This window comes from Papio anubis, chromosome 11 (genome assembly GCF_008728515.1).
Source record: "Papio anubis isolate 15944 chromosome 11, Panubis1.0, whole genome shotgun sequence".
Taxonomy (NCBI): Eukaryota; Metazoa; Chordata; class Mammalia; order Primates; family Cercopithecidae; genus Papio; species Papio anubis.
This window is the reverse complement of record NC_044986.1, coordinates 56,178,011-56,186,254: the sequence shown is the minus strand read 5'-3', so window position 1 is coordinate 56,186,254 and position 8,244 is coordinate 56,178,011.

The following is an 8,244-nucleotide window of genomic DNA, read 5'->3' as shown; positions in this document are numbered from 1 at the left end:
AACCAAGCAGTTGGGATAGGAGGTGAGTCAGGAAAGAATTCAGGATTGTTGTTAAATGCTTCCCCTGTTGCTTGGGTCTGCCACCTTCAAATGTGGCACTGTTCACTCTGGGAGCATCTTAAAGGTACCACTCACCTTGGAAGTCTTCTGCAAAGTACAAAGTGCCTCAAAAACACAGGTTGTTTTTAATGCTATTGTTATCAACAGTGTATGGTGGCACTGATTCATCAGAAACCATTCAAAGTCTGTTTGCTTTTCACAACTGTCTGTTATCTTGGCCAAGGGACTAGGTGTTTTTTTGTTTGTTTGTTTGTTTGTTTGTTTGTTTTTTTGAGACAGAGTCTTGCTCTGTCACCCAGGTTGGAGTGCAGTGGTGCAATCTCAGCTCACTGCAGCCTGTGCCCCTTGGGTTCCAGCTATTCTCCTGCCTCAGCCTCCTAGGTAGCTGGGATTACAGGCTCCTGGCACCACGCCTGGCTAATTTTTGTATTTTTAGTAGAGACAGGTTTTCTCCATGTTGGCCAGGCTGGTCTCGAACTCCTGACCTCAGGTGATCCGCCCACCTCAGCCTCCCAAAGTGCTGGGATTACAGGTATGAGCCACCGTGCCCGGCCTAGACATTCTTAATTCCAGTGCTTTGTTGCTTTTATTTCTTTGCTACTTTGTAACTAATAGGGGAAAGAAGAAATATTAGATGCCAAAGAGTTATTTTCTCCTGATTTCTCTAGTTTTCTGGGTGTGATAAGTTTTCTTTTTTTTTTTAAGTTTAAGTCTGTTTTAAAACAACAACATGATTAATTTTAGTACCAGTTAAAAGGAACTTGTTCTGTTGTCACAGTCTCCTGAAGACATCAAGCAAGTAGGTAGAAGTATGGAGAAGTGAACAGGCACAGGCTTCTCAGTGTCCAAGATATGGGTTCAAATCCTAACTCTGATTGTAGGCAAATTTTATTTCCATATGTGGCTAGGACACTAACCCTACCTTGCATGGGTATCTGAGGATTCAAGACAATATATCCTTATCCCATAACTACCATATAATTGATCCTCAGTAAATGGTAGCTGTTATTTTAGTCAGAGACAGAATTTTGATTAGAAATTAAATTACCATGGCCCTAACAGGGTCAGGTTGAACACGATTCAGACATAGCTAAGAAATCATTCTAAAGGTTTCTTGCACGGTGGCAGGAATGCAGCCTGGTGGGATAGGAATAAAAGACAGAAAAAGGGCAGAGAGCAAATGGATTGTGAGTCAAAAACATTCTTTATCTTTAAATGTGCCCCATTATAACTGCTCTGGAAACTATTTGTACTAAGACAGGTTTCACATTGTTTATAGAGAAATTAAGTTGTAACAAAACATATACCAAAAAAGACCTGTCTATTCTTGACACATGGAACTGAAAATGTCTATCTTTACCACCTACTTCAAAGAGGGGGAAAAGGGGCAAAACTTGTTTATATCTTAGAAAACACATAATGCTTCAGATACCTTATTATTAAGTATATTTTATTGACTTCTAAAACCAAGTTCTGGGGATTGCTATTAGATCCGAAGTCTGCTTATTGTCTGTACTGCACAGAAAAAAATGGTTTTAAGTATATTTATGTCCCCTTATTTGTCTAAAGTCTCAAGCGTCCTGTTGTCATGGAACTATATTCCCTGAGGATCATATTAGATATGTTTGCATTCTGTGCAAAGCGATTACCAGTATTTGTCACACTTGCCATTCCCATATGGAGGAAAGCTGATTATTCATGATTCAGATACAAGTATCTAGTGTAATCCACTAGTTGGAACTGAAATGGAGCTGAAGCGGTATTGATGGCTACAGAATGACAAGGAGGAGGAGGAGGAAAACAGTAAGTACAAAATCACCTAGTGCAGTGGCTCACACCTATAATTCTAACACTTTGGGAGGCTGAGACTGGTGGATCACTTGAGCCCAGGAGTTCAAGACCAGCCTGGGCAACATGGCAAAACCCCATCTCTACAAAAAATACAAAAACTTAGCCGGGTATGGTGACACATTCCTGCAGTCTCAGCTATTCGGGAGGCTGAAGTGGGAGGATTACCTAAACCCAGGGAGGTCGAGGCTGCAGTTAGCCTGGTTAGGGAGACCTTGCAACTGCGAGGGACACTCAGTGCTACCACTGCTGGCACTGGCGTGAATCTGAAACTGTCTCTTCTTCTTTGTGACACTCACTCCAGACACAAAGTTCTGGCGGGGATGGCCTGACAGACTGAGCTCAGGAGCTTAGGTTGTGTCCTAGTGCTCAGCGGTCTAAACATTTGGCCTTTTTCAACTTCCACAGTTTAAAGTGGAACCCTCACCTCCTACCAGACTCACCAAACAGAAGGTGGCTTAGACGTTTGGCAGCCTCCCCAAAACGCCAAGGTTCCCTCACAGAAGGTTTCCTTTGTGTTTATGATTTCTATACTCTCTCTACCTTCAGAGAACACTTATGAAGGCTGACAATAAAAAAACACTGATTCAATGACTGTGTTAAACCAAAAGAATGAAACCTAAAGCCCTGGGACAAGGCCAGAAAGGCCTTAGAAAATTGGAGCAGAAAGATGCTAGAGGGAGAAAGAGAAAATTTTTTCTTATTTTTCCTTTTATTCTTTTCCCTCTCACATTCTCAGTAGTGGTAGCAGTAGTACAAAGGCACTCCTGGCCCACAGCGTTTCTAGAACTTGCTCTTCAGTCTTCTTGAATCAGTTTTCTTGAGGTTTATATATAAAGGGCTACTAATACACAATGCTGAAAATCTTTACATGTCACTGGCCAAAGTATTAAAAGCAAAATCTTCCAGTCTGTGATTGAGGCCAAGTGTTGTGAAAGAAGGAGCTTTAGCCTGAGTCATTCAAAAACCCATATCTAGTTCAAGGCTTTACCTCTTAGAAATGAGATGACCACAGGAAACCCATCTAACCTCCTCAAAGTGTCGAAACTGACGAAAGACTATAATGAAAGGTAAGGTGTTTCTGAGCAATCCAATGGGCTGTTTTACCCATTCATTCATCTACTTATTCATTGAGTAACTACTATTTGGCAAGCATAGCAAATAAGACAAAGGTTACTACCCTCGAGAAGCTTACATACTAACAGTTTAATTGGAGTTTGGATGAAAACTCAAATGCCATTGGTGGCTAAGAAGGTAAGAGAGGCTGTGTGAAGCCGCTTTTTTTTTTTTTTTTAATGTGTCAGTGTTTAGTGGTGGAGCCTATGGCAAGTCCTACCCAAAAGTATTCAATCTCATGTTTTAAGAAAAAGTCATATATGTAAAGAAGGAATTAAAACATAGGACATTATATGCAATAACGTACGTACAAATTGATTCAGAAACTAGAAAGTGAGTTATTCGTTTTGCCTAGAGTGGAATGGTAAAGGTGTTAGAAAATTTTTCAAGGGGACATGATGCCTGTTTAAAATGGTTTTGAAAGACCAAAGGAGATCCCCAGGTAGATAAGTGGGAGAAAAGCAAAGTATACATCAGGTGCAAAGACATGTAGGATTGAAGCAACATGTATAATGGGCTCTATAAGATGTTTAATGTGACAAATCCAGGGGAACGCAAGGAAGAAATGAAACTAGAGAGAAGATCTAGAGTGAATTAATAGAGGACCTAGTATTACCATCTTTAGACAAGTAGGGAACAGCGGAAACTGAGAGGATCTGAAGTAGCTGGGAGGAAAGATTTAAGGAAGCATAAAAACGAAAGCAAAGAGAGTTATTAGAAGGGAGAGCAACATCATAGATGAAAGATAATGAGGCCCTCAATGAAGTATCTGTAGAGATGGAGAAATGCTAGATCTAATGACTATCAAGGGGATAAGACTGGAAACAAATTTAGTGGTTTAATAGATTTGTAGATTAACCTAGTGTGCTGCAGTTGAAAGAGATCTATGAAAATCAGGGAAAGAGATCTATGGAAATCAGGGAAATAAGAGAACAAGGATACCAGTGTCATAAAAGGCAACAAAGGAGACAACTTTAATTGGAGATGGATGTCAACAGTATGAAATGTAATGGAAAGATCAAGTAAGTTAAGAGCAGAGACATGCATATTGATATTTAACAAGGCCTTTAGACTTTTGATAAAAGCAGTATAAACAGTCTTAATGAATGGCAGTGGTTACCCCCAAACAGGGAAATATATCTGAGGAAGGGCATGTATAAGTAGAGTCCATAGTGAAAAGCCCAACCCACTGACCCTGTATGATAAATTCAGGAAAAAAAGATGAAAAGGCCTGACCTTATGACTCTGGTTTTGCTGTCAATATATACATTCTTCCTTCTTCTGGTGACAGCATCTTGATTTTTCTTTAGCAACTAACCCTCCATCTCTCAGAGTCTACTTGGTTTAGGATAGACATTCCCTAAACACCAGATGGACACATGACTCAGACCTGGCCAATCATAGGATTCCATTCCCTTGGCCATAACAATTGATTCCATGATGAACCACAACCCAAGCCAGACCATGAACACAATCCTTTGGTGTTGGCATTTTTTTTTTTCGTACTTCTTGTTTGGTGTGAATTAGGATGTCTTTTTTAGAGCTTTTGAGCTCCTTTTCTCTGGGATTACCAAGAAAAAAATATCTTCCTTCTAGTATTACTGAAATTGCAGGACACAAGCCTGGAGGTGCTGGAAACCACCAGATGCTGAAGGCTTGCCTGGGAATAAGGCCAACGCATAGGAAAGTAGAACTGAGAGATGGAAAACAGGGCAGAGGAGGAGAAGAGAGAAAGTGACTAGGTTCTAATGACATCATTTGAGCACTTGAAGCCAACAAATACTTTTCAGTAATATGAGCCAATAAATCCTCTTTATTTTTATTTAAGCCACTTAGAGTTCGGATTTCTCTCTCTTCTAACCAAAAGAACCCTATTTGAAACAGTGGATAGAGAGGTGTGGGAAGCAAACCAGTTTCAATTCAGCCTTGCCTGGAGCCAGCTCTGATCATGGATCTCAAAGTTTGCCTTATCCCCCACCCTACTCAGCCAAAAAAAATAGTTTAGGTGTCTTATCATCTTAGTCCTCCAAAGGATTGATTAATTGAGAGGAGGCTGTGCGGAACCTTGCAGAATCTCAGCAGCTTGGCCCTGAGCCAGGACCAAATTGTTGCTGATGGATCAAGGTTTCTGGGAACCAGCTGTGAAGAAGAGATATCATACAATCCTTAGAATTCTTAGAGCAAGGACCCCTGACTGCTCCTGTTCTGCAAAAACTAAAAAATGGGCACCACCATTTTCTGCCAGAATAAGCCAACATCTGAAGTGCAATTACCATAAGAAATGGAATTGCAAACCCCTGCTACTCTACATTTAAAGCAGACACAATGGCTTCTGGGCACAGTTGTGCTCAACTCCAGGGGCACCAAACACATTGTAGTTATGTGAATAGCATCCCTGGGAGTTATGCCATGCTCAACCTACACAGCCATATGTAATGACCCTGGCAGACACTCACTAATTAGTGAGAAAATTAGCATCCGTGGACCCTCAAGTACAGAGAGACTTTGTATCTGTGTCAACTACAGAGAGGATAAGAGAGAAAAGAAACCATTTGCAACAGTTCAGATAGCAAAAATCTTTAGCATTTCAGTTCTTCAGAAAGGAGCCAGCTGAGTTGTCTGTGTGAACCTACTTTGTCCCAGAGCCCTTGTCACAAAGTGCTAAGTGTGAGGCAGGGTTCATGGCCAAGGATAACTTAACAGTCCATCCTGGTCTGAGTCCCCACATGCTCTCTTTCCCAAAAAGACTAATACGGGCAAACACTGAGTAAAACAACTGGTACTCCAGAAAGCACCCAGATTTTTGGGCAAAAATAGTACTGAGCCAACTTAAAAAACAAGTGGACTTAATTTAAATATGGGCAGAGTAAATTTGGGGTCACAATTAAACTCTCAGGATTCCACTGTGCTCCCTTCTCTTCCAGATGTGGGACACAGTAAAAATAGCTTCAGATAGCCTGCTCATATGCAAGTTCAAACAAGAATTGCCCCAAATCTTTCCAAGGACTGATATTGAGTTTACTTTTCATGATGTGAACAGTGTGTCCAAGTGAGGCCTAAATACAGGTCTTTGCCCCTTATCAGTTCCATGTGGGAAATACAAAGAGACTGCCTTTAATTTCCCAGAGTAGGGCCTCAAAGACCAAGCAATCCAGTCTAAAACTAATAAAAGCAGCATTCTGAAAAGAGTACTAGGCTTTCCCCACAAGCACTCAGAAAAAAAAAAAAAATAGGATGGGCATGGTGGCTCACGCCTGTAATCTCAACACTTTAGGAGGCCGAGGCAGGTGGATCACCTGAGGACAGGAGTTCAAGACCAGCCTGGCCAACATGGTGAAACCCCATCTCTACTAAAAATACAAAATTAGCTGGGTGTGGTGGTGCATGCCTGTAATCCCAGCTACTCGGGAGGCTGAGGCAGGAGAACTGCTTGAACCCAGGAGGCAGAGGTTACGGTGAGCCGGGATTGTGCCACTGCACTCCAGCCTAGGCAACAAGAGCAAAATTCCATCTCAAAAATTAAAAAAAAAAAAAAAAAAGAAAAACCCAAAATCAATTTTCCTTTTTCTTTTTTAATAATTTCAACTTTCATTTTACAGTACATGTGCAGGTTTCTTACATGGGTATATTGCATTATGGTTTTGGCATACAATTGACCCCATCATCCAGGCAGTGAGTGAGTCTAGTACCCAATATTAATTTTTCAATCCTTGCTCTCCTCCCTCCCCTCCTGTTAATAGTCCCTAGTGTCTACTGTTGCCTTCTTTATGTCCCTGAATACCCAATGTTTAGCTCCCACTTATAAGTGAGAACATGCAGTATTTGGTTTTCTGTTCCTGCATTAATTTGCTTAAGATAATGGCCTCCAGCTGTATCCATGTTGCTGCAAAGACCGTGATTTTGTTTTTCTATAGCTGCAAACATCAATTTTTCTTATGTCTCCTGTGAAGCTGCAAAATGCAAAGAAGTCATTCTCTCCATAATTGTAACCATCACAGGCAATCTATTTGCACTCACGGGTAAAGTCTGATCGGGAGTATTTTTTCTAAACTAGTGAGAAATTCCACTTGTAGCTAATGATCCCCTCACCTCACTTGCATTTTTTTCTGAGTAACAATAACTTTCACCTTGGATGATCTAGTCCTTAAACGACTGTAATGTGTTTCCAAATGGGCTCTGTTTCAACATGAGAACTGCATTAACAATTGGCAGAAACCGTTGTCTTTTCTCTGTCCCGCTTACCATCATAGCTGTCCCAGGCCAATATTAAATATTCTGCTAGTTTACATTTGTGCAAATCAAACAAACACCTGTTGGTTCCCTTTAGTATTTTAGATAGGGAATATGGCTAGAAAGTCATAGTAGGAACAGCTACCACTTATTGAGTACCTAAGAGTGTTTTACATACGTTGTCTTTCATTTTTAGAATAACCCAGCAAAAGTGGTAGCACTTTTATTAGGTTTTTTTTTCTCTCTTTTTTTTTTTTTTAGACGGAGTCTTGCTGTGTCACCCCAGGCTGGAGTACAGTGGCCCGATCTCAGCTCACTGCAACCTCCACCTCCCTGGTTCAAGCAATTCCCCTGCCTCAGCCTCTGGAGTAGCTGGGATTACAGGTGCATGCCACCACTCCCAGGTAATTTTTTTGTATTTTTAGTAGAGACAGGGTTTCATTATGTTGGTCAGACTGGTCTCAAACTCCTGACCTCAGGCAATCTGCCCACCTCAGCCTCCCAAAGTGCTGGGATTATAGGCATGAGCCACGCATCTGGCCAGAATCATTAGGTATTATTCTGTGGTGGACAGGTCTGTGCAAACTTAGCCCCAAAGTCCAAGAAAGTAGAGAGGTTGAAGAAAGAGACTGACATAGCCAGTTTCTCAGAAAGAAACACATAATAGGGACTTAAGAACTGAAGCCATGCTTGTGTCTCAGGTGGTGGCGAGATGACACCATTACTCTCCAGACGTGGGGCTTACATACCATAGGGGAGTAATGTGTAGGGCAGTTACAGCGAAAGGCAAGAATGCTGTTAATCTGCATAAGGGCAGGATTTATGACTAAGGGTGTTTAGACCTAAGAGTAAATACCTCCTTTTACATAGGAAATGATAAAACAAATCTTAGAAGCATTCCTGGAACTAGGGTTAATCAGAAGTCAACGTGGCAGATTAGCATACAAGACAGAGTCGCTTTAGCCTCCACAGGTGTTGAAACTGAAATTT